A 26,586-nucleotide genomic window follows, 5' to 3' on the forward strand; every position below is an offset into this window, starting at 1 on the left:
ACTCCTCCACACTCTTCAACTATTTCAAATTTAAAAGGTTTTACTGCACTTTAAAATGCTTTCTCAGGCTTCTATGATATCTCTGTAATGCGAGGATAAAAAAACTGGGGACGAGCATTTTTTTTACATGTGTAAAAAAATTAGTTTAAGGATTTTAGGTGTTTCTGAATCAATCTCATTAAAACATTACTGAGCACTTATTATACACAAAAAATAAATCTTGGGGATGTGTGAAAGTTGGGTAGGGGGAATGAATGAATATGATATAGGTTCTAATTCTCACAAATTTAGAATAGAATTTTTAAAAAGGCAGATATGAGGCCTTAGGTGGGACTGAGCATGATATCATGAGGCCATGGAGAAGGCCTGGTTCCTGGGGTTAATCCTATCAGAGGGCATCAGGAAAAGTTCATTCAGGATGCCCACTTAAGCTGATGGAAAAGGTACAGAAAGCCATCCTGGAAAGAGGAAATGGCATGAACAGAGATATAAGGTTCTCAGAGTGCTTGGTTGGAGCCCACAGGGGCAAGCAGTGTTTTTCCCATCTCTGTGCCCAGTACCTTACATCGCAGCTGGCATAGAGAAAGAGTTCACCATGACAAAGATCATGTATTATGGAGATCAAGAGCCAGTGGGGGCTTGGCGCCAGATTGCCACCTCTAATCCTTTGCTGCAGTTAGTATAGAGTCGGGGGTCTCAAGATCCATTGTCTATAGGACCAAAAAGGTAATGAAAGTGAATGAAACCAACCTAGCATCAGACATTAGAGAATGGTGGGGATGGGAGCCAACCAGGGTGCTACCATTTTAAAATGTGGGCTCAGTGCTGCTGGGTCCCCCAATTTTTCAAAAGAAGTAAAAAAAATTGTATGTGAAATATTCAGATATTTGACATGTCCAGGGACCGGAGAACATGCCCAAGATTCAGGTCATGGCCCAACAGTTTATAACCCAAGAGGAGAGTGGATGGTTGGAGTTGGAGAGGTAACTTGGGACTACGTTCAGAGGAGTGTTAAATGTCTCCCTACGGAGTTTGGAATCTCCAGCTGGTGATTGGGAGCCTCTCAGAGTTTTTCAGCAGAAACAGATTCGTTGCTGAAATACAGGGAATGTATGGGGAGAAGAGAGAGACCAGACGGTCGATGACCTGGAGGCCACTGAAATACTCAGATGAGAGGTGACAAGGGAGAGCCGCTGGGGAGTGACCACGGCATGGGGTAGACGACATGGGTAGGAGGGAAATTTAGGAGGCAGATAAGGAGGAATCCATGAGCCATGGGGAGAGGGAGGAAGAGGCAGTGAGTTTGACTTTAGCCTTGGACCCAGGTAACAGTGAACGGCCATACCACTCACAGGAAGAGAGAGTGGGTAGCCCATAACCTTTTCTTCACACCACATCTCCCACATGTTGTGCTCGCTTCTGCCTCCTTTCCAAACAGTTCACCCAGGAAAAGGGCTGCCTGCCTCCTGACCTCCCGCTTACTTCCTCTGACAGCATCACTATTTTTAAAGCCTCATTCCCACCCCTTCCAAGACTCCTTTCTTTGCTTTTCCTCCCCTCTCTGCTCCTTTCACTGCCCCATTTCTTTTACAGGGTTGTCGTTTTAACAAGCTTCTCTTTTCTGTGTGCCTTCCCTCCTACGGGCAGCTCACCCACCTACCTTCTCCCTCAAATGAGGCTTTTAGAGCTAATTATCTAGGTGTTTTGATCAAGCACAGAAGCCGTGTACTTAAAGAAGTGAGACCCAGGTGACTTTGGCCTATTTTTAGTGGCTGCAATTTGTGGGCTGTGGCATCGATTGTCACAGCAGCACCCCGAGACCAGAGCTCAACTCCAGAGCCATGGCACCAAGGGATTTGTAAAATCTGCAGTGGGTTAGTTAATAGAGGGGTTCATCTAGTGGTAAAGTCAGATTCTTTGGTACCTTGGAAGCCCATCCTTCCAGCTCTTACTGGTGAGAAACAAGAAATAGGACAGGAAGGCAAATGGGCTGGGAAGGAGAAAGAGAGAGAAGGAAGGCAAAGTGAAGCTCACCCGCAGACACGATGTGCTGTGTCCCACTTCTGTGCCCATAGCTGAGCTGCCCCCCTTCTTAGTACACTCAGTGCCCATCCTTTACCCTCCAGATGATCACTTGGGGTCCAAGTGTTCCCTTGGCTCTCAGGAGGAGTCAGGACTAGAAGTAAGAGAGAAAGGAATTTCTCTACCCTAATGCAGATTCTCCTCTCAAACCAGCTTCCTGCTCAGATCTCAGGAGCCCAAATTCCTGAAACCAGGTGGCCTGTAGCTACTGGGAAATAGAGGGTTTCCATCACTCCTTAAGGAGAGCTAGCGGTCCGTGCATGCCATGGAATATGATTCAGCAACAAGAACACACTTTCGATCCATGGAATAACACGGACCACTCTCAAACGCCTATGTGAAGTGAAAGAAGCTGGGCTCGAAACGTCCTGAACTCTGTGATTGCATTTACATGACTGTCTGCAAAATGCAAACCCACAGAGGAAAAAAATCAGTCAGGGTTACAAAGGAATGCAGGTGAGAGGTCAATGTCCATGCAGCACAAAGGAAGTTTCTGGTGGTGATGTGAACTGTCTTGACTGCTGATGGCTCCACAGCTATATTCGTTTGTCAACACTCACAGAATTGTACACATAAAAAGGGCACATTTTATTGTATGACCTTAGAAAATAGAGCAAAGAAAAAGAGAAAAACAGGGAAAAAAGAGAAAAAAGAGCTAAGCCTGGCGTTCTAAGTTCCATCCCCTTAAGGGAAATCAGCAATATCCACATAAACAGGGCTTTGTAGCTCAGCTGTGGTTCACTAAGTTTTGGGATCCTTCAGGGTCTCCTCTTTCTATCTGTGTGACTTTGGGTACGTTACACACCTATTTTAACTTATTCATCTGTAAAATTAGGATGATAATAGCACCTGCCATGGTTAGTGGTCGAGAGAATTAAATGAGATAATACATGAAGAGAGGTTAGCCCAGTGCCGGGCATATTTTAAGTTTTTAATAAATGTTCTGTGGTATTTTTATTATTGGCAAGCAGCCTCAGATCCACAGACTGATTTTATTCTTACATGAATCTTAAGAGGTTGAAATTAGGACTTTCCCCCAGTTATGATTCTTAGAAGAATCTTAATTGAGATTCAGGCAGATGAAGGGACTTGCCTGAGGGCAAACTTCTTAGAAGTGGCAGGTTTGGGTCTTGAACTTTGATTTTGATGCCAAGTCTCACAGGTTTTCTGTTCCACCGTGACCCCATGCCCTGGAGAGCAACACAGACATGGGGGGCAGACAGCATGCAAACGGAGGCAGCCTGTAGTCCTCACCTGGAAACCTCACGGGAAACCTCACCCAGCCTGAACACGGGCAGGATTGACAGATTGACAGCTCTTTCTCGATTGTATAGGTGGTGGTGCATGGCCATTCTTAGTTGCTGGAGCGATTTGTCTGGTTAATTTTAATAAGGAACGAGACCCTGGCTGACTAGTTACACGATCCCTGAGCAGTCGGCATCCCCCAGCTTCTTAGAGGGACAAGTGGTGTTCAGTGACCTGAGATTAGGCAATAACAGGTCTGTGATGCTCATAGATATCTGGGGCTGCACATGCACTACACCAGCTGACTCAGCGTGTGCCTACCCTACGCCGGCAGGCGCTGGTAAACTCTTGAACCCCATTCATGGTGGGGATTGGGGATTGCAATTATTTCCCATGACCGAGGAATTCCTAGTAAGAGTGAGTCATAAGCTTACATTGATGAAATCTCTGTTTGCGTTGATAAGTCCAGCTCAAACTGGACTTGAGGTCTGACTTCGGTGAGACTCACTCTGACATCCCAGGTAGGAGACTATACCTTCTAGTCTCTTTCCAGAAACAGGGCATCAAAAGTCTTACTTTACTCCTGAAGGTTTGCAGTAAAAATTAAATATTCGGCTATGATAAGTGGCTAGAGAAATGCAGAGTGTGAATGGGACCCTACTAGGTATCCTAGGTATAGGGACATAAGACACATAAGAAATTTGCTGCTGTTTATGACAGGAGTCATTCTGCTAGGCATTCACAAATCTGCTGCCATCTAGCCCAGTCTGAGGCTGAGGGTATACCCACACTCATTGAAGAGGAAGGGGTTTTCATTCTGCTCAGTCTCTTGCTGGCTGACTCCCCAAGACCTAAGCCCTGCAAATGTCCCCAGACCCATCTCTCACTATGCCCATCACCTCTCTCCTATGCTCTTCCAGAACAGAAATTTGTCATCTTCATGTTTGAACCTCTGGGGCTTGGTGCAGGCAATGAGTGAGCTCAACAGAGAAGGCATTTGCTCTGTTTGAAAAGCAACACCTGCCCTTCCTTTGCTTCCTTCCTTCTTTCCTACTTTACTTTTACTTTACTTTACTTTATTTTACTTTTTACTTTACTTTACTTTTTACTTTTACTTTACCTTACCTTACTTTACTTTACCCCTTCCCTTCCCTTCCCTTCCCTTCCCTTCCCTTCCCTTCCCTTCCCTTCCCTTCCCTTCCCTTCCCTTCCCTTCCCTTCCCTTCCCCTCCCCTCCCTTCCCCTTCCCTCCCTTCCCCTCCCCTCCCTTCCCCTTCCCTCCCTTCCCCTCCCCTCCCTTCCCCTTCCCTCCCTTCCCCTCCCCTCCCCTCCCTTCCCCTCCCCTCCCTTCCCCTCCCTTCCCCTCCCTTCCCCTCCCCTCCCCTCCCCTCCCCTCCCCTCCCCTCCCCTCCCCTCTCCTCTCCTCTCCTCCCCTCCCCTCCCCTCTCCTTCCCTTCCCTTCCGTTGCTTTACTTTTTACCTTACTTTACTTTTTACTTTACTTTGCTTTGCTTTGCTTTGCTTTGCTTTACTTTCTCGGAGTTTCACTCTTGTTGCCCAGGCTGGAGTGCGATGGCACGATCTCAGCTCACCCCAACCTCCGCCTCCCAAATTCAAGCGATTCTCCTGCCTCAGCCTCCCATAGTAGCTGGGATTACAGGCATGCGGCACCACGCCGGGCTAATTTTTGTATTTTTAGTAGAGACAGGGTTTCTCCATGCTGGTCAGACCGATCTCAAACACCCGACCTCAGCTGATCCGCCTGCCTCGGCCTCCCAAAGTGCTGGGATTACAGGCTTGAACCACGGCACCCTGAGATTACAGGCATGAGCCACCGCGCCCGGCAACACCTGCGTTTTCACTGATGCACTGCTGTCTTTTCCTGGCATTTACTCCTGAAAGCTCCTACCCATTCTGCAGGACTCTGTTTAGATGCCACCACCGGATGCCTTCCTGGATTGTCTCCTCTGCTTCTATGCATACCCACCCCAACATAGCACTTCCTGTTCTGTGTCAGGCTTCTGTATTTGTCCATCTTTCTTGGAGGACCGGAAGCGCCTCTGGATCGGAGCATGTCTCAATTTTTTTTTTGAGTCAGAGTCTTGCTCTGTCGCCCAGGCTGGAGTGCAGTGGCGCAATCTCGGCTCACTGCAAGCTCCACCTCCAGGGTTCACGCCATTCTCCTGCCTCAGTCTTTTGAGCAGCTGGGACTACAGGCGCCCGCCACCACACCAGGCTAATTTTTTTGTATCTTTAGTAGAGACGGGGTTCCATTGTGTTAGCCAGGATGGTCTCGATCTCCTGACGTCGTAATCCACCCGCCTTGGCTTCTCAAAGTGCTGGGATTACAGGCGTGAGCCACTGCACCTAGCCTGCCTGTCTCAAATTTATTTCTGTTTTCCTAACACAGCTTCATAGCATAGGGGACAGAAGGTCTTGCTGACTGACTGGCTGGCTAAATGAATGAATTAAAATTAATTTTATTTTCTAGATAATGGTCCTCAGCTTCCTTCCCAACACTATTTCTTCCTTTTTACTAAATCTTAGATGGTTTTTACCCATTCTTGTTCCATTTGTTGCTGGCAGTGATCTCATGATTCCAGCTGAGGAAGAAGAGAGTGGGTCTGGAGGAGGTGGTGGCTGATGGCCATGTAGATGTGTTTTAGACATCATTTTAGAAGCTCCTGAGAAAACACTATCTTCAAAGTAGTGTGCATGGTAGGGCGGAGGTAGAGTACGTAAGAGCACCAAAGACCCAACCTGTGGATACCTCTAGCCCCCTTGGTGCAAATATTCCTTGAGATTTGTACTGAGAAATCCTACCACGTCCACTATTTTCACCTTTCAATTCATACTCCACGCTACAGCATGAGAAAATTTTTAAAAATTTGGTCATTTTGTTAACTTCCCAAGATCTCACTAGACAATCTGCTAACCAAGCAAAACGAAATCTATTTGAACTTACCACAGTGATGGAGAACACCACCTTGAGAAAGGTTTTGGAGACAGAAATCGGTGTCTTAGAAGAGGGGTGTCAGAATACATTTATGGAGACTTGGGGTCTGAGTTTCGCTGGTTTAAGGCAGGCTTTTCAAGGTGGGAAACTAATTGGCTGGGCAAAGTTTGTGGTGTGGCAGGGTAGGACTGGTGAACAGCACGTGGCAAGGACTTGAAGTCTTAATAAGTCAGCTGTTTTGGGATCAGTAATCTGTTTGTTCAGGTTAGCAGACTGTTGTGTCAGATAGGTTGGTTTGCAAAGATTTCCTAAAGCAGACAGTGGACTTACTTATTGATTTATGGTCTTTTCTTTCCCAGGTAAAGTTTTCCTAGGACAAATAGTGAAGTCATGTTGACACAGGTGGTTTCAATTCTTGGTCAAAATAGCTCTGGCATGTTTGATACAAGTGGTCATAGTTCTCAATATCCTCAAGCTTCCACCTCGCTCCCTCCGAAGAGCAAAACAAAATTTTCGTAGCTTCCCATTGCCTTAATAACAAAGATTAAAATCCTTAAGTATCCTTGAATGCCTTACCTATGTTGACCTCCAGGTTATTTCTGCTTGCCTCTTCTCTCTGAGCTCCCTTGGCCTTCTTTTCATTTCCTGAATGTGCCACATTCCCTCCAGTCACAGGGTATTTGCAGGCCTCCATGCCTGTAAATAAATAGTGTTGCATTTGATCCTTACACACGTAAGCGCAATGCTTTATGAACTAAAAACCATAATTATCCTCCCTTCAGTGATGACAAAACTGAGGCACATAGAGGTTAAATAACTTGCCCGAGGTCCCGTTTCTAACAAGAGGATGCACTAGAGTGCAAACCCAGGCTCTCTGGCTCCAGAACAAACACACTTCACTATTACTCTATCCTAAGTCCTGCATGTCCCCATCTCCTTGGCTTATTTGTTATTTTCTCTCTGTGTTTCCTAGACTCAAGGCTGCCATAACTGAGGTTGGGAATGGAGGGTGGAAAATGCTGGGTGGGAGAAGCAGCTTAACTGTGAAGCTAATGAACCGTAAGCAGTGACTTATTAAGGGGTGGATGGTGGGAGCTCTGTGTTTCAGTTGCAGTCAATAACGGTTTGTCTTATCTGTAGAAAATTTAAAAACAATAATAAGACTAATTAAAAATTGGTCTGCTTTTTGTTTTCACCATGCTCTGGCAAACCTAAACGAAGTCAGTGGTAGAATCTTCCTTCCTGCTGGGGCAGACTGCTTGCACTGACCCCACTCCTTGGTAGACCACTGAGTTCAAGCCTCAGGGCTCCCCATTTGCGTAGGCTCCTTCCAAGGCCTGGGAGGGGCTGTAACAATGTGTTCGCAAGATCAAACTTTTAGATGCAATTTGAAAAAGTGAAATATCTGTATTACCATTAGTTAAGACCACCATCAATTTTATTCCAACTTCCCCTCTGTCACAGTTGCCCCCATGTAGAGTAGTTGGAGAGCAGTCAAGGGCATGTCTAGGATCCAATGAAGATAAAGTTGAGCTCAGGATACATTTAGGTGGTCTTAGTGGGGTGTATTTGTCTTTTGCAATGACTTCCACTCATTGTGATCAGTAGCTGCCTTGGTATAGCAATGGCTTCCATGCTATTCAAGAAGCCATATTTTCTAATGTTACTTATCTACATTATGGCAGGTTTTATGGCACTATAAATGTCCTATGGTAACCAGCACTGGACAGGTATGGCTAATAAAGTTTGAAATATGCAAAGCCAGAATCCAGTTCATAGAAAATTCTTCCAAATGTTTTAAGCCACTTAAAAAATTCAAGTGGTTTCCCCAAATTTAATAACCTTTAAAAATTATATGATATTACTAATAAGGAGATAAGAAGCTGAGGCTGGGCGTGGTGGCTCACGCCTCTAATCCCAGCACTTTGGGAGGCTGAGGTGGGTGGATCATGAGGTCAGGAGATCGAGACCATCCTGGCCAACATGATGAAACCCCATCTCTACTAAAAATATAAAAATTAGCTGGGTGTGGTGGTGCATGCCTGTAATCCCAGCTACTGGGGAGGCTGAGGCATGAGAATCACTTGAACCCAGGAGGCAGAGTTTGCAGTGAGCTGAGATCATGCCACTGCACTCCAGCCTGAGTGACACAATGAGACTTTATCTCAAAAAAAAAAAAAGAAGAAAAAGAAAAGAGAAACTGAAAAACATTTCTAAACAGCCAATAATTTAAAAAACCAACTTTGATGAACCATAATAGAGGAAAAACTAAATTAACTTCTAGTCTGTCTCTCTATAAAAAGCATTCCAAATGGTTGTAATAAAAATTGTAGTAATAAAAAGCTTATAAATGTGTGTCAGGCAGTTAATTAATATAGATATTGTATTATTTCCTGGTTTGTGCTGCTCGTCATATTTGTCAGTGTAGAATTATTAAAAAAAGCCTGCTGTTTGTCTGTTTCTGTTACAGAGCCTCAAAAACCCTTGTAATTTCCTGATGATAGGAATGTCTTTGTTATGCTAAGGAAGTGATTTATAGTGAGCCATGAGGTAGCACCAGAATCAAGGACTGATCACCAGAAAGACCAAGCATATGATTAGAGAATTGAAATTTTCAGCCGGTCAACCTCCAGGGAGAGGCAGAAGGCTATAAAATTACATGGCCAGTGATTTAATCAGTCATGCCTGTAATGAGGCCCCAATAAAAACTTGGGACAGTGAAGCTCAGTGGAGCTTCTTGGTTGGAGAACACATTAACATGCTGGGAGGGTGACCTGTCCTGCCTCCATGGGGAGAAGATGCAGAGGCTCTGTTTCCTCTAAGACCTTGCTTTATTTGTACCCTTTATAAAATAAAACTGCACACAAGTATAGCATTTTCCAGAGTTCTGTTAGTTGTGCTAGTGAATTGGGCATGAACATGCTGGGGTTGTGGGAACCCGTGATGTTATAGCCAGTTATTCGGAAGTGTATGGGTGGCCTGAGGGCCCTTGCTGCAGCTGGTGTCTGAAGTGGGGACAACCTTGTAGAAGAATGAACCCTTGGCCTGTGGGGTCTGACACTAACTCTGGGTGTTCAACGTCAGAATTGTTTTACAGTATGACCAGTTGGTGTGGGACCATTTGGGGTTTGGGGTAGTTAGTGTCAAGAACAACAGGAAATAGAATTTGCTGGAATAACCCTGACTCACTGAAACATGTGGTTCGGAAAGAAAAAGAATGAAAGGATGGGGAATAAGGACCCTTTTGTCCCTGAGTAGCCATGATATTACCTACAGTATTAGGCAGCAGCTGTGCTGTGATCATTTATTAGAGATGAAAATTATCAATAAAATTTTTTCTATGTATCATTGGATGCATAAGAAATGCAAAATTCTAAGAAAAAAATCAAAATATACGATCCCTTGCTTATTTATTTATAAGAGCTAAAATGAAAGTAAGAAATAGGCCACATTTAGATTCTTCCAGTCTGAACTGCAGCTTCTAGTCTCAGGGTACATATCAAAGAAAGATGTTGGAAAGATCCTAATTCTGGCCAGCCCAAGATACAACCACTAGCCTCAGAGCTAATTCCAAAGGAAGTGATCACGCTGACACAATAAATAATGAAAAAGGCTACAGTGATCCCCCAACATAATGCGATCTCTGTCTAGAGGAGAGAGTCTGGTGAAAATCTTTTAAGTGGCTATTAAGAAAAGGAATGAATGAAGCAAACATTGATAGGTTAGAAACATCTCTCTTAAGACTGGGTGGACCAGTGAGACCCTCTGCCGGTCCCCCAACGTTAAAGAGCCCCAAACAAGTCTGTTTACTCAAGTATGGAATAATGTTAAAAGCTGGAAAGCAAAGACTACAATGAGAAACCCAACCTGGAATTGCCTGGAGCAAGGTTGCAGGCAGGCAATCAAGATGAGGACTGACAAAAGGACTGGGTTGCTGGGCTCAGCCGCCAAGTAGGGACCCAAAACTTTACGCACTAAGGAGGATTAAATGGACAGAGGGTGGAGAAGAGAAGTTTCTGAGACTCCTTGACACGGGTGTCCCATGCACCCAAACCCAATGGAGAAACTCTCGAAAGGGCTGCAATTAAATTGAGAATATAGAAATGTAAGAGTTGATAGAACTAACATGAAAGTTTAAATGAAGACCTGAATGTTTAAACAAGCTTTGTATGAAGAGGTAATGTCTCCTTTACCTGAATGTTTTATGGGAATAGATATTACGTCCAATTAGGGACACTTCCCTTACCTGGCATTGCAAAACCAAAACCTGTTGGCGAAGTTCCAACCAGGGCTGCAGTTAGAAGTGCAAGGGTTGATGGTATTAAGGCGAAAGTTTGGACAAAATTCGTTACGTTCAAACAGGCTTTATGTGAAGTAGCTACATCTCTTTCACTGGAATGTATCATGGGAATGGTATTATGTCTGGCCGGGAAATATATTTTGGTTGTTGTTTCTCCTACGTACTATCACAAAACAGAGGTTGTGCAAATCTGCCTTTCAAGCAATATTAGTTGGATATGCTAAATGAAAACCAACAAGAATGAGCACATACAGGCTGTTGCTAGCAAACAGTGTAGAATAGAGGCTGGAGTGCTGGTAATGGATAAATTCCCTGTTCAATAACCCTGTGTAGACTATAGACTGAGGTTTATGTCAAAAGCCTGCCAGCATCTCCCAGGGATGAATATTGGAGATTGGGACCATTTGAGAGGCAATTGCTAGCTTGCTGTCTGACATGGATTGAAGCTTTTCCTAAAATTAAACAACATAAATATCTTGAAACCTGAACACGCTACTGGGAAAATGCAGATACTCAGTATATTCACAAACAAGTAGACTCTTTTCCCTCAGGGACCAACTTTGGAGCCACTTGAAGAGCTGCTGCATTCTATTGTCACTCAGACAGAGCTCTATACACAGTTCTCAATTGACCGACAAAGAACTGTTTGATTTATGAATGACAGTTCCAGGTTAAATAGACAGTATCCTGTCTGGAAGCCCACACTCTGATGGAAGAAGGCAAAACAAGATCAGCTCAATCAGCTGAATTGCATTCTATGTGCCCCACTGTTTGGATTTCTACCAACTCATGGGCAGCGGCCAATGGCCTGCGACATGGTCAGCAGAATGGCAATGGAATACTGACCTATTAGCACATGTCTCTATGGGGCACGGCCCTGTGGACATCACTATAAGAATTTGGGGGGTATATTAAAGTAGGACATGTTGATGCCTGTCCGAAGAACCCCATTTCAGATTTGGAAGGTAATTCAAATTGACAAGTAGATTCCCTGTGTGCTCATTTGAGGTGGCCACCAGCGTCCATAAAGTGAGTGGACATGGTGGGTAGAGGGCAGCAGTGCAGAGATGGGCTGAGTGTAGACAAATTCCTCTTGCACCCTCTGAGGCATAACACATGAATGAGAACTGTTCTGTCTGCCAACAAGAGAGACAGAGACTGCAGGTGGCTATGGGACAGATTCCCTGGGGAAGCCTGCACATACCTGGTAGGTGGATTACATTGGACCAATGTCAGTGGGTGGCAGGAGGAACCAGTGGGTCTGGACAAGAACAGACACTTACTCTGGACGGGGCTTTGTCTACCCAGTGGGAGATGTAAATGCTCAGAGCACTAAAAAAGACACTGCAACAGAAGACATTGCACCAATTTAGGACCCCGAGTTACTTTTTTTTTTTTTTTTTTTTTTCAAAATAAGGGACATACTTTCATCCTCAGAGTAATGGTTTGATAGAGAATTGGAATAGCCAATTTAAATATTGAATGTCTGAAACAGGATTGGCTGGCAGAGAGATATAGGCATGAAGGGCTGGCTTACAGACCTCCACAAGAGTAAGCTCACACTCAACGTGAGGGGGCCAAGGAGATGTACTTTGTAGTGAGTTCTTTTAAATCGAAGTAAATATTTACTTTCACACCTAATGCATTTATATTTTATAGAAACCCTCCCCGTAATTTGGAAGAAGGCCCTGCCAACCAGGATCCACCCCACTGGGTAGGTTTACTTTATATTTTTCTTCAGTTTTTGCTAGTGATCTTAGAGGGCATTGCCAGCAACTTTCTTTGTACAAAAACATCTCTGCATTATTATTATGATGAATTATTTTAAAGATAAGGTCTAACTCTGTTGCCCAGGCTGCAGTGCAGTGGTGCAATTATAGCTCACTGCAGCCTTGAACTCCTGGGTTCCTGGAGCTAGGACTACAGGCACACACCACTACGCATGGTTAATTTTTTTTTTTTTTAAATTTATTATAGACACAGGATCTTTCTATTTTGCCCAGACTAGTTTCAAACTCCTGGCCTCAAGTGATCCTCCCACTTCAGCCTCCTGAGTTGCTGGGGGTATAGGAGTGAACCACTGTGCCCGGCCTGTGCATTATTAAACTAATCTCATAATAATTGACATTTATGGAAGAGTGAAAATGTGCCTGGTGCATGAAATACCTGCATTGTATCATGTAATCCTAACAGCAGCTCCAAGAGGAAGGAAGTGTTGTCATTCCCATTTTACAGCCGAGAAGACCGAGGCTTTGAGCAAATAAATAAATTGCCTATGGTCACCATGATAAGTGGTGGTCCACGTGAATGTGGATAGTCTAGCTCTAGAGTTCCTGCTTCTTAACTGCATTCTCCTGCCCAAGGGAAGGGCAGATACGTGGAGCACCTGCAACACACATGGCATTATCTCATTTCATCCTAGCCCTCCTGGCAGGTGTTTATGTCTCCTTTTTACAAAGGAGGCTGCTGAGGCCCAGAGAGGGGAAGTGGCCTGGCCCAGGCCAACAGCGCAGGAGAGGAACCAGCATTCAGGCAGTGTGCTTGCTCTAAGCGGGGTCCTCTTCTGCAGCAGGGTGCTGTTGTTTCCAGGTGTCATCTTGTGTCCAGACTCTCTTTCCCACCTTCTGCTAATGCTGTTCTGCTCCCGGCCTCCTCCCAAGCCTGTATCTCCTTCAGGAAAGCAAACCTCCCAGATCCCAGGTCCCTAAAGACTTCCCACTCGGCCCATCTGTGAGTCATGAGACATCACAACAAATCTGTCAGGAATCCTGGATACCTGTCTTTTTATATTTGTCCTTTAAAGAAATGACAATGTATTGCTCTCTTATGGCAGGAGGTTTTTAAATTTTTTAATTTGCTTTAACAAAATTTTAAAAATAAAGCCTTTCTGATTTGGCTCAGTTGCCCTGGAGGCAATAAGGGGCTGTTTTGCTGGGCGATCCTTTCCCAGTTTGGCCAGACTCCTTGGAGTTGTATTTCACAATTTAAAGGTAGGAAAGCAAACACTGCCTCATTAAAACATGGGTGCCTGTTTGATTCATTAATCATCTTGCCCTAATGCTTCCTAATAAGTCTGTTCATTGCTATTCATCACTGTGCTCGTGGGAGGAAACTACCAGCTGTCGCAACTTTCCTCTTAACCCCTTGTCTGCCCACATCCAGGTCCTGTAATAGAACATGGGCTATGAGAGTGAAGGTTTGCAAGAGAGGGTGGGTGGTTTCTCCTGTGAGCCTTGGGTGCTGAGAAGTTCTGTCCTGTGAAGGCTTCTCACCAATGCAACAATGTGATGGTGCCCCAGGACTGGATATGTGCCCTGAAGTCAGGTGCCTTCTCTAGTTTGACAAGCATGACACTACTTCCTGATGAGTACAGTGCTCCCCATTTTGCGGAGGAGGAAACGGAGGCTCCAAAGTCACATCACTGATAGGTGCTGAGCTAGGATTGGAGGCCACGTGTGATGTAACCCAACAACTCTGAGCAGCCAAGGAAGCCACCGGCCCTCTGCCTCCCCTCGAGATGTCTGCAGCATGTTACTGGGGAGACCGGGATGAGCATGGGCTTTCATGTCAGACAGACCTGAATTAAAATTCCATGTCTGCCACTTTGTAGGTGAGCTGCAAGCCTTTATAGAATGCTGATGATCATATATAGAAAGATGATGTTATGAGGGTTGAATAAATGCCATAGGAAATGCCTTGCATAGTGCCTAGCAAGTAGTAGATGTTCCACAAACAGCAATTTTCTTCAGAAAACCCCTCCTCCTATGGTGGAACCATCGTGCTTCTGCCTGAACACTCAACACTGACCTCATGTTCACCATCACCTGCTCCTACTCATTCTCCAGACCCATTTCAACTCCACACTGCTGGAAAGCCCTTTCTGATCCCACTAAATGGAATTAATATCCATTTTAGACTATGGAAAAAAAGAAGCTGACCAATACGAAGCCTGCTAGCACCAACAACGGGGCCAGCCCCTCTCCCTCTGTCTCCCTCAGTGGCTTCTCTAATTAACTGCTCTGCAGGAATGTTTCTGCATTATCCTGGATCCATGGGAGCTAATGAGACGTCAGGGAACGAGTCTACACAAAGGACTTACTTGAAAGTTTGTTCTTTTTTTTTTTTCCTAAGATCAAACTGTCCCCAGACTTTGAAAACACTACACTGTTTTGTTTTAATCATTTACTGAGATTCATGGACTTTTCAACATAAATTGGCTCTGGGATTTGAATTTGAAAATACCCAGATTTCAAAAGATTCAAAACTTCCATTTATTAATCAACGTACTTTACTGATCCATTTGTATATTTGACAGATAAGTAATATTCACCGTGTTCTTGCTGGCCTCGTAAAGCCAGTGTATGTGCATGTAGTTCCTGTCCTCAGAGCTGGGCCAGTGAATGTACAAAACCCAATTATCTGATAACCTGATACCATGCATGCTTCACAGGTGCTGACTGCCTCATTTGTCCAATGTGTCCTCAGGATGAGATTCATGATCTCATGACATGATAGCCAGTGGGAAGGAATACATCATTTTCTTTTTAAGTCACTTGAAATGGTTTCTCTCTGTGTGGTTATGCCACCACTGGACACATATTTTAGGTTCACCATTTCATTTAACTTTGGGTTTTAGAAATTTATTTTAAATTTAATTTTGTCATATCATTATGTAATATAGGTATGTGTTTCCTAAGTCACATCTACAAAAATATGTAGTCAAAGAAATTGAGTTTGTATCCCTGTCCCTCCACCTGATTCACTTTCTTCCTAGAAAAAAGCATTTTAAAATCATGGCTTATCTTTCTGCTGTCTTTCTAAATATAAACAAAAGGTAGAAAGCTGGAAAGATAGATAGATATACATGTATATAGATATAATATGTAATATAGATGATCTCTATTTTATCCATCCATCCGTCATCCATCTATCCATCCATCCATCCATTCATCTATTCATCCATCATTCATCCATCCAGCCAGCCATTCATCCACTCATGCATCCATCTATCTATTCATCCATCATCCATCCATCTATCCACTCACTCATCCACTCATCCATCCATCCACTCATCCATCCATTCGTCATCCATCATTAATCCATCCATCCACCCATCCATCCATCCATCCATCCACATGTTCACATGCTTCCTTTCTGAGATGACTGATAGCATATTATACTCTGTCTACCTTGCACTCTCTTTTCAGCAGTGCATCCTGCAGAGCCCTCCATGAGCACACACAGAGATTTCTTTTACTCCTTTTTACAGATGCACTGGGCCTCATTGATTATTGTGCCCCAGTTTTTCAGCCAGTCCATGAGCACACATAGAGCACACACAGAGATCTCTCTTACTCCTTTTTACAAATGCACTGGGCTTCACTGATGGTTGTGCTCCAGTTTTTCAGCCAGTCCTCAGCTGATGAGCAATTGTGATGTCTCCAGCCCTTTGCTATTATATATACATTACTTATTATTTATTTTGTTTAGATGCATCTCTCATAGATAGTATTAGATTTGGCTTTATTAACCAATATGGAAAATATTTTTATTTTAGTAGATGAATTAAGTCCATCTGTATTTATTGATGGGATTAATTGATTTAGTTTCAGTTTTGTCATATTTTATATTTATGTAAAATCATACACGTATATATGTGTGTTGTTTATATATATTTCCTTTTTGTATTTCTCTCTTCTGGTATACATTTTGATATTTAGGCAACATTGTTTTAGATTTATTATTCTTATAACAAAAATTATCTTTATAAGTGTACGTGATCTTGTTAGTTCCTTTCTTCCTTCTTTCCATTTTTCTTTCTTTTCTGCTACCGTATTTTGGATCCTTACCATGAATAATCTTGAAATTTGCTGGTGACTTCTCCTCTCCCTCTACTCCCTCTCCCCAACATACCCTTTTATTCCCAATTAATATAGTTGACTTGCACGACATGGGTTGTGGCTGTGTGGGTCCACTTCCATAAGGATTTTTTTCAATAAATATATTGGAAATTTTTTGGAGATTTGAAAGAATTTGAAAAAACTTGCAGATGAGCCACATAGCCTAGAAATATCAAAAAGAATAAGAAAAAGTTAAGTAGGTTGTGAAAGCATAAACTTTATGTAGATACTATTCTATCATTTACTACTATAAAATATACACAAATCTATTACAAAAGGTAGAATTTATTAAAACATGCACACAAAGACAGACCATATGTAGCACCATTCTCAGTTAAATGTAAACAAAGGTAAAGATGCAGTATGAAATCATAATTGCATAAATTTAACTGTAGTACCTATGGCACTACTGTAATAATTTCATAGTCACCTCTTGTTGCTATTGCCTTGAACTCAAGTGTTGCCAATATCTGCTTAAGATTCCATGTGATGCTAACCATCTCCAAGTAACCAGTTCATCTCTCCAGTAAACTGCATATCACAGTAATAACTAATCTCAAGATTCTCGCATAGTTTTCATTGTGTTTAGTACAATACCATAAACCTTAAATAACACCATGAGACTCATACAAAATGCCACTAGTGAAGCTGGAAGTACTCCCAAGAAGCAGAGAAACGTCATGGCATTACAAGAAAAAGTTGAATTGCTTGATATATACCAAAGGTTGAGGTCTGCAGTTGCAGGTGCCAATATTTCAGACGTGATCTGTGTCGTAAACTGTTGATATAAACTTATGGCATCGATAGACACACTACTGTACTGTAAATGTATTTTCTCTTTTTATGATTTTCTTAATAATTCTTTTCTCTAGCTTACTTGATTGAAAGAATACAGTGTATAATATCTATAATGTACAAAATATGTATGAATTGACGATTTATGTTATCGATAAGCCCTCTGGGCAACAGTAGGCTGTTAGTAGTTAAGTTTGTAGGTAGTCAAAGTTATATGTGGATTTTCAACAGCACAGAGAGTTGGCACCCCTAATCCTTATGTTATTCAAGGGTCAACTCTGTGCCTGTGAGGTAGTAAGTGAGCTTACTCTACTTTTCCTATATCTTCTCTATTGTTCCCCCATTTCTTTGTAGTTTTCTATGTTTTAACCTTAATTTATTCTTAGCTTACAGGAAATGAGCAAGTTTCACCAAGAGTGAAAAAAAGCCAAGAAGTATGTTTGTATGTGTGTGGGGTGGAGGGCGGGTAGTGAGTAGTAAGTACCTAAAGTCATCCCTTGGTGTCCATGGGGTATTTGCTCCAGGACCTCCTGCAGTTACCAGAATCTGTGGTGCTCAAGTTGCTGATATACAATGGCATAGTATTTGCATATAACATACAAACATCCTCCCATATACTCTAAATCATCGTTAAGTTACTTATAATACCTAATACAATGTAAATGTTACATAAATACTTGTTATGCTGTATTGTTTAGGGAATAATGACAAGAAAAAAGTCTGTACTTATTCAGTACAGACAAAAGTATATTTTCTGACGATTTTTGACCCATAGTTGGTTGAATACACAGATGTAGAACCCATGGATACAAAGAGCCAGTTGTATTTTTTTTTTTTTGACTAGTAGACACCTATTTAATGGTCATCACCTGCGCCATGGCTATGATTCTCTAGTTCTTTCAGTTGTCCAAAGCTTGTTTCTCAGTAAGAGTTCTTGGGAACAGTGTTTCCCGAGTTCTTGAGTGCTTGGGACAGTTTGTCTGCAGCCTTCGTATGGGAAGATCAGTGTGGCTACACATGAAGTTCCTGGTTACCTTTCTTTTGTCTTGAGTGTCTTGAATATGTTAATTTTGAACTTCTGGAGTAAAGCAATACTTCAGAAAGTCTAACAAATATTCGGTTTGTTGTTTTCTCTGATTGCTCCATGAACTCTTCTTTTTCAGCTTGTCTAACCCCTGGGTAGGGCAATGACACTGGGGAACGGATTTCCTGTTCAGCCAGTGCTCCTCCCACCAGGGACTAGCAGAGCTGAGAGGGGGTCCCAAGAGGCTATCTCCTCAGGCCTTAGTGCACATAAGGAGCCCTAAAAAGCATGTAAAATGCGGGTCCCAGAGCCTCACTCTTAGAGTCTGATGTAGTGAGTGTGAGGTGGGGCCTCAGAAATGTGAATTCTTAACGTCTGGTACTCATGGTCTGTAGACCACTTTGAGAACTACCCATATGGTGCAATTGTCTTATTTTGTAGATAAAGAAAATTGCTTAAGACCACATAGTGAGCTTGTATGAGAATTGGATTCCTGACTGGAGTTGACAGGTTTCTTGAATCTCAACCAGAGTTCTCACCAGGGTAGCACAGGGCTCTGAAGGACAGAAAATCCGGGGTTTTATGGCTTGGGGGAATTGATAAGTGCAAAGACTAAAATATAAAAACAGGCAAAGAAGCGGCCGGGGGCGGTGGCTCACGCCTGTAATCCCAGCACTTTGAGAGGCCGAGGCGGGTGGACCACGAGGTCAAGAGATCGAGACCATCCTGGCCAACATGGTAAAACCTCGTCTCTACTAAAAACACAAAAATTAGCTGGGCGTGGCGGCATGCGTCTGTAGTCCTAGCTACTCAGGAGGCTGAGGCAGGAGAATTGTTTGAAACCAGGAGGCGGAGGTTGCAGTGAGCCGAGATTGCACCGCTGCACTCCAGCCTGGCGACAGAGTGAGACTCTGTCTCAAAAACAAAACAAAACAGAAACAAAAACAAAACAGGTAAATAAGCAAACAAATCACGCATGAGAAATGTAATCTGAGATGTAAGAGGGACCCGATGAGGCCCAACTCTTACTGAGGACTCGCTGTGCCTCATTCATTCTTCTTGGTGGTCTTGAGAGATAGCAGTTATTATCTAGTTTTATGAAAAGGAAAATGGGATATCCATAGAGAGAAAGTGACCAAGGACGTTGGGTAGTATGTGGAAGAGCCAAGAAAGTTATGAGGATGATGATGGTATTGGAGATAATGATGATATGACAACAATGATAATGATGATGGAGATAGCCATGATATCATGATAGTGATGATGATGACGATGTGACAGTGACAACAATATTGGCAAGTACAGGTAATAATTGTCATTTCTGGAGCTTGGCCCTGGGTTGGCCTTTATGTTAAGAACATTGCATACATTACCTCACTGACTCCACATCCAGCTCTAAGTTGTTAAGCACCAGGCCTACCCTCTCCAAATTCAAGATTTTTAATATTATTTTAATATGTCACTATTAATAAAATAATACTGATATTTTAATATTAATATTATTTTAATATTTTTAATAACATACGACACGGTCCTCTTGCCACAAGGCAAGAAATCAGAGGGTCATTATTCTCTTGTTCTTTGTTCAAAATTTGGGAAGAAGAAACTATTGGGGAGTTGAAAACTTGAATTTCTGATGATCTTAAAGGCACCCGAGTGAACGAAGGAGCTGATACTGATGGAATCCACTTGCCAGGACTATATAAATAGCAACTTGTACCTACACGGCACCTCATCTGCACACATCAAAGAACACATTAGAAGAATTAAAATGTCAAGTGGGTTAAATCTGAAATGCGACCTATCTCATTACCTTGTGAGGGGGGAAAAGCTGTCAAGAACTCAAATCTTCCCAGTTGCTTTGAATATAGCTGGGGGCTGGCTGGCCTCTTCTGGGAGACTTGCCAACAGCCGCTCTTAATGGAGCTGAACTCAGGTCAGACAGTGTCCACTTTTACAGTCAGGTATGGTCAGAAAGATTTGGGCAATTATTGTAAGGCTACTTCCCTGTGGTGTCTTTCCTAAAAATGTCTGTGTTGTTTTTAGTAGTTTATCTCTTAGTGCAGCAGTTGCAGCCTGGAACCTAGGTCTTCTGGCTCTTTGAAAACAACTTTTAAGCTTTTTTTCTGATCAATGTTTTACCAGTAGTTCCTTCGGAGAATTCTCTCCAGGGCTCGTAAGTAATGATCTTAAGGCTCTAACAAGTCCAAACATCTCAGACAACTCCACTAGCCATCCAGCTTGCTATCTGGTGGTCACCCAGATTCCAAAACATTGAGGGGCATGTATGGATTCAGCAGAGTCAAAAACTCTGGTAAGACCTGAAGGCGATTTCTAAATTGGAGAAATCACCTGAGATAAGATCACCACACATAGCTGACAGAAATAGACCAAACGTGCATGGTGAACTTTGTTAAGCGTCTGTCTGTTGGCCAACACTCTGAGGAACAAGGAGCAGGAGATCGGGCATTGGAAATTTCTGGGATGTGCATTGGCCCCTTTCCTCATGCAGGTTGTGGAAATGAGATGAGCTTCCAGTGTACCCGATGGTCAGGAAGTGACATGAAAAGCCAGTGTCTGGCAAAGACCCACCCTGCCATGGTGGAAGGAGACCTCCCTGCTGCCCACCCCAGGGACAGCCCTCCTCCTCTGGCTCCCACAGACAGATGCCATCGAGGGAGCTCAGTTCTCCAGGCCTAGTCCAAGAAGAGCCCAGAATGCTGTACCTATTGCTATCCATATTCATCCAGCATCTGCTTCAGATGCTTTTGTCTAAGTAAATAACAATTAAAAACTCAACCTGACTTAAAAAACAAAGGTGATGTGTTGACTCACATGATTTAAAATATCCAGAAATAGGGAGAGTGGGGCTTAACTCAAGGTTTGCCCCTGGGACCCAACAGCAACAGGTATGATGATGCGAGATAAAAATGTTCACCAAATGTTTTCCTCTTTGCCTAACATTTTTCTAAAACTCTTTATATTTAACTCATTTAATTATCATAAAGACACAATAACATAGGCATTATCACATTCCTTCTTTACAGATGAAAGAATAGAGGAACAGCAAATTAAGGAACCTGCCCAAGGTCGTGTAGCTTGTAGAGCAGAGGAACTGAGCTCCAATGCTTGGCTGTCTTGCACCAGAGTGCTGACTCTTAGCTACCGTACTGTGTTGGCTCTGCGTTAGGCTGAATTGGAATTGTTTGTTACCTTTGAAGAAGCCATGTTTTAGCAGGAGAGGTAGAGAGAGGAGATGATAACAAAGCAATGTGAGGCATGTGAAGCCATGTGAAGTAATACTGGGATGCACACAGCCTTGCAAATCTATCTGACAGCTCCACGCACACAGCAAACCGAATCCAAATTGCCTAAGACAAGCAGCCTTACAACCCATCTGGAGAAACCCTGGTGGTAATGGCTTCAGAAGTGCTCTCCCCAGCTCTCTATTTAGGCTATTTTTTAATAGGCTACATTGCTCATAATTACTTGTGTCTCCTTTAAGAGAGCAAATAATCCCTTTCCACTGGGAGTTTTTGCATTAAACCTCAGACTGATTTCGGCAGCCTCCTTTTGACATGTTAGGAAACTGGGGCATCAGTCAAGGCTCTGGGATGCCAAAGGCATCAGGAAAAATGCAAGAGGAACATCCCATGATGTGCAAGTGATAGCAGCAAGGGCAGAGCCCTGAGTCAGCTCTACATGGGGTGGAATCCCAGCTGGCCACTCACGAGCTCTGTGACCTTGAGCAAGTCATGCCTTCTCTCTAAGCCTCCACTCTCACCTGTAAAATGGAGATAATAATACCCACCTTTAACATCTCGGGATTAAATGTGGTAATACGATATATCCAGACTCCTTTAGTGTACTATGGGGTACATGTTAAAAATTCGATAAATGCTTGTTATTACTGAAATTTTCTTTTTTTTTTTTAAATTTTACTTTAAGTTCTGGGATACATGTGCAGAACATGCAGGTTTGTTACATAGGTATACGTGTGCCATGTGGTTTGGTGCACCTATTGACCTGTCCTCTAAGTTCCCTCCCCTCTCCTGCCACCCCTGCAGCAGGCCTGGTGTGCATTGTTCCCCTCCCTATGTCCATGTGTTCTCATTGTTCAACTCCCACTTATGAGTGAGAACATGCAGTGTGGTTTTCTGTTCCTGTGTTAGTTTGCTGAGGATGATGGCTTCCAGCTTCATCCATGTCCCTAAGCATTCCTTTATACCAGCAGAAAGCCAAATCATGAATGAACTCCCATCCACAATAGCTACAAAGAGAATAAAATACCTAGGAATACAGTTAACAAGGGATGTGAAGGACCTCTTCAAGGAAAACTACAAACCACTGCTCAAGGAAATAAGAGAGGACACAAACAAATGGAAAAACGTTTCATCCTCATGGATAGGAAGAATCAATATCATGAAAATGGCCATAATGCCCAAAATTTATAGATTCAATGCTATTCCCATCAAACTACCATTGACATTCTACACAGAATTAGAAAAAAAAATACTTTAAATTTCATGTGGAATCAAAGAAGACCCTGTACAGCCAAGACAATCCTAAGCAAAAAGAACAAAGCTGGAGGCATCACACTACCTGACTTCAGACTATATTACAAGGCTACAGTAATCAAAACAGCATGGGACTGGTACCAAAACAGAATTATAGACCAATGGAACAGAAAAGAGGCCTCAGAAATAACACTACACGTATACAATCATCTGATCTTTGACAAACCTGACAAAAACAATGGGGAAAAGATCTCCTATTCAATAAGTGGTGCTGGTAAAACTGGCTAGCCATATGGGGAAAACTGAAACTGGACCCCTTCCTTACACCTTATACAAAAATTAACTCAAGATGCATTAAAGACATTAAAGGTTTTATATTTAAATGTAAAACCCAAAACCATAAAAACCCTAGAAGAAAACCTAGGCAATACCATTCAGGATTTAGGCATGGGCAAAGACTTCATGATGAAAATGCCAAAAGCAATTGCAACAAAAACCAGAATTGACAAATGGGATCTAATTAAACTAAAGAGCTTCTGCACAGCACAAGAAACTATCATCAGAGTGAACAGGCAACCTACAGAATGGGAGAACATTTTTGCAATCTACTCATCTGACAAAGGGCTAATATCCAGAATCTACAAGGAACTTAAACAAATTTACAAGAAAAAACAAACAACCCTATCAAAAAGTGGGCAAAGGATATGAACAGACACTTCTCAAAAGAAGACATTTACATGGCCAACAAACATATGAAACTTTCATTTATCACTTGAAGCATTTAGTGACTTCCAAACACAGAAAATCCTTATCTTTCTTGCACATAACTTTTGGGATCACTTAGCATGGAAGCTCAGTCCATTGCCCAGCAGTTGAAATCTTCTATTTTTATTTTTTTAATTACAGAATTAGGGGTACAATTGCAGCTTTGTTACATGGATATGTTATATAGTGGTAAAGTCTGGGCTTTGAAATTTTTACATGGTTTTATTGTTTGCCACGTCCTGTTGCAAATTTGTGTCTCCTTCAAGAGAGGAAAAATCTCTTGCCAGTGGGAGTTTTTTCGTTCACCCTGAGAGTGATACAGTAAATTGCAATGCAGTAATTCCAATTTAGAGACTGGAAGATCAGTTAAAATTGTGCATTTTGTTGGGAAGATTGTACCTTTCAGTTACATTCAAAGGTCTCTGATGGTCTCATGATTCACCCTGCATGGATGCCAGCAGCCTAAATAACCAAGTAATTAAGCACAATATAGAAAGGGGCTTAGTTGAGGAAAAGTTTTAATTTGATAATGTATTAATTCATACAGTGAACATTTACTGAGTATCTACTATATGCAAAGCACGGTTGTAACCGCAGGGAACAAAGCAGTAAATAGAACAGGCAGGGTCCCACAGCTGATACTCTCATGGCCCGTTACCGTTTTCTAGAGCATGGGGGAAGATGGACTGGAAGGGCAAAGGGTCCATGTAGGCAAGCTGAGAGTCTGTTACCCCAACACATACATTTCAAGTGAGACGCAGTGTGGTCCAAGGTAAGACAATGGAAATGGAGGGGCGGGGGGTGGGGTAGGGGTTGAGGGTTGGCAAGGAAGAACATAAAGATTTATTGAGAATGCGACCTCAATGTTGCATCAGCAAGGATGGGGTAGAGTGGGAAGTCTCCCACTGACTACAGTTGTGTCCAGCACTGGAATGCTAGGGGTGACTTGTGTGATTACTGTGCCCTGACAGCCCCCCAGGAATCAAAAATTCTATCCCTTTCAAAACAGGAAAAATTTTAAAGCTCCACGCTTCGTTTTGACACATAGCCACTGATATGAACTGAATGGTTGTGTCACCCCCAAACTCATATGTTGAAAACCTAATCCCCAATGTGACTGTGTTTGGAGGCTTTGGGACCTGATAGGTCATGAGAGTGGAGCCCTGATGAATGGGATTGGTGCCCTTATAGGAAAAGACACTGGAGAGCTTGTCTGTTCTCTCTCTCTGTCCATCATGTGAGAACATAACCAGGAAGAGGAACCTCCCAGGTCTAAATTGGCCAGCACTTTGTTCTCGGACTTCCCAGCTTCCAAAAATGTGAGAAATCAATTTCTGTTACTTGAGCCACCCAGTCCTTGATATTTTTATTATAGCAGCCTGAGCCAAGACTAAGACACCTTCAATGAGAACTCATAATGAAGTTCAGTTGCAGCTTAAATGTCCTCCTTATGTCCTGTCTTTCTCTGTCTGTCTCTCTCTCTCTCTCTCTCTCTCTCTGGTCTGTCTGCCTGCTCTGCAGCAGCTGGAGACATCTTCCTAAAACATACATTTAACCACAGTAGTCTCTTCGGTTTTCTTGTTTGTTTGTTTGTTTTTGTCTTCAGGAAAGCATCCGATTACCTTAACAAAGCCCACAGAGTTTGTTGCTGTTTGTCCCTGCCTGTCTGTAGCTCCATCACCCCACCTGTACCCAGCTCTGTACCCAGCTCTGTACCCAGCCACCCACCCCAGGTCACTCACCACATCCTCCGTTGGCAAAACCCTTCTCCACCATGACCGCTGGCAAACTCCTACTCACCCCTCAAGACCCAGTTCGAAGTTCTCTCCCCTGCAAAACATTCACAGACTCTCGAAGGTGGAGTAAAACCACTCCTCACTTTGTATTATCCTGGGAGTTTGTGCCTTCCTCAGCAGATGGCTTCTGTACTGTTCCATTGCCCTTGCTGCCAGGGCTGCAAATGGGTTACAGGAAACCTTAGCCCTCATGTATGTGTGTGTTTGTGGAGGTGGGTGCTGCCAGGATCAGGTAGCCTCTGGCAGTGAGCAGACAAATAGCAGGGCAAAGTAGGGCAAGGAGGGAAGAATAAGGGGGCACTATCAGTCAGCCTGAGCAGCAGACTGAGGTCGTGAGTTTGTCTTTCTCTAGTAGGGCTGCCTCCCTGCAGGGCTGGGGCATATCTCCCTCACCTCCAATCTACAGAGCTTGTGTGACAGTTTTATGTGTCAATTTAACTGGGCCAAGAGATGCCCAGATATCTGGTTAAACACGATTTCTGGGTGTCACTGTGACAGTGTTGTCGAAAGAGACTAGCATTTGAATTGGTGGACTGAGTCAAGCTGATGGCTTTCCCCGTGTGAGTGGGCATCATGCCATCTGTTGAGGGCCTGAATAGAACAAAACCGTGAAGAAAGGCCGAATCTTCTCTCTGCCTGACTGAGCTGGAACATTGATGTTCTGCCCTCAGTGCTTCTGTCTCAGGCTCTCAGATCTGGATTGGCTCTTGGGTCTTGGAATTATACCACTGGCTTTCCTGGGTCTCCAGCTTACACAAGGCAAGTCATGGAACTGCGTAGCTTCTATAATCAGGAGAGTCAGTATCTTATAATGTGTGCATATGTATATGTACACATATACATATGCACACATATATACACACACACACTCTCACACATTTTATTGGTTCTGCTTCTCAGGAGAACCCTGGAGACTAGCACATGTTTGCTGAGCAATGAATGCCCCCACTGCCTTCAGATGCTATCTTCTATAAACAGCTTCTTGATTAATCTCTTCTCATGTTACCACCACCTCTCATCCAAAGGAATGAATGGGAGGATGCACTGAGAAACCAGGTAGATCACCTGCCCAGTGTTAGACGTTGTGGGAGCCGCAGAGGTAGGAGACCCACAGTCCTTCTCCTCAAGGATGGCCCCATCTCCCCGGAGAAAGTGGAATGAACAGAAGACATTGAGTCTATGACCAGGCGTGGTGGCTCACACCTG

At 43.2% G+C, this 26,586-nt stretch overlaps 1 long non-coding RNA gene across 1 annotated transcript in view; it reads left to right on the forward strand.

The window, feature by feature from the left end:
* LOC134737096 (uncharacterized) overlaps window positions 1-21,371 on the forward strand; it is a 53,934-nt gene extending 32,563 nt beyond the window's left edge. The window contains exons 2-3 of the long non-coding RNA XR_010121662.1: window positions 12,243-12,297; window positions 21,350-21,371. This is a non-coding gene — a long non-coding RNA (uncharacterized lncRNA). The remainder of the gene's footprint in view (window positions 1-12,242; window positions 12,298-21,349) is intronic.
* Window positions 21,372-26,586: the final 5,215 nt, after the last annotated feature.

This window comes from Symphalangus syndactylus, chromosome 7 (genome assembly GCF_028878055.3).
Source record: "Symphalangus syndactylus isolate Jambi chromosome 7, NHGRI_mSymSyn1-v2.1_pri, whole genome shotgun sequence".
Classification (NCBI taxonomy): Eukaryota; Metazoa; Chordata; class Mammalia; order Primates; family Hylobatidae; genus Symphalangus; species Symphalangus syndactylus.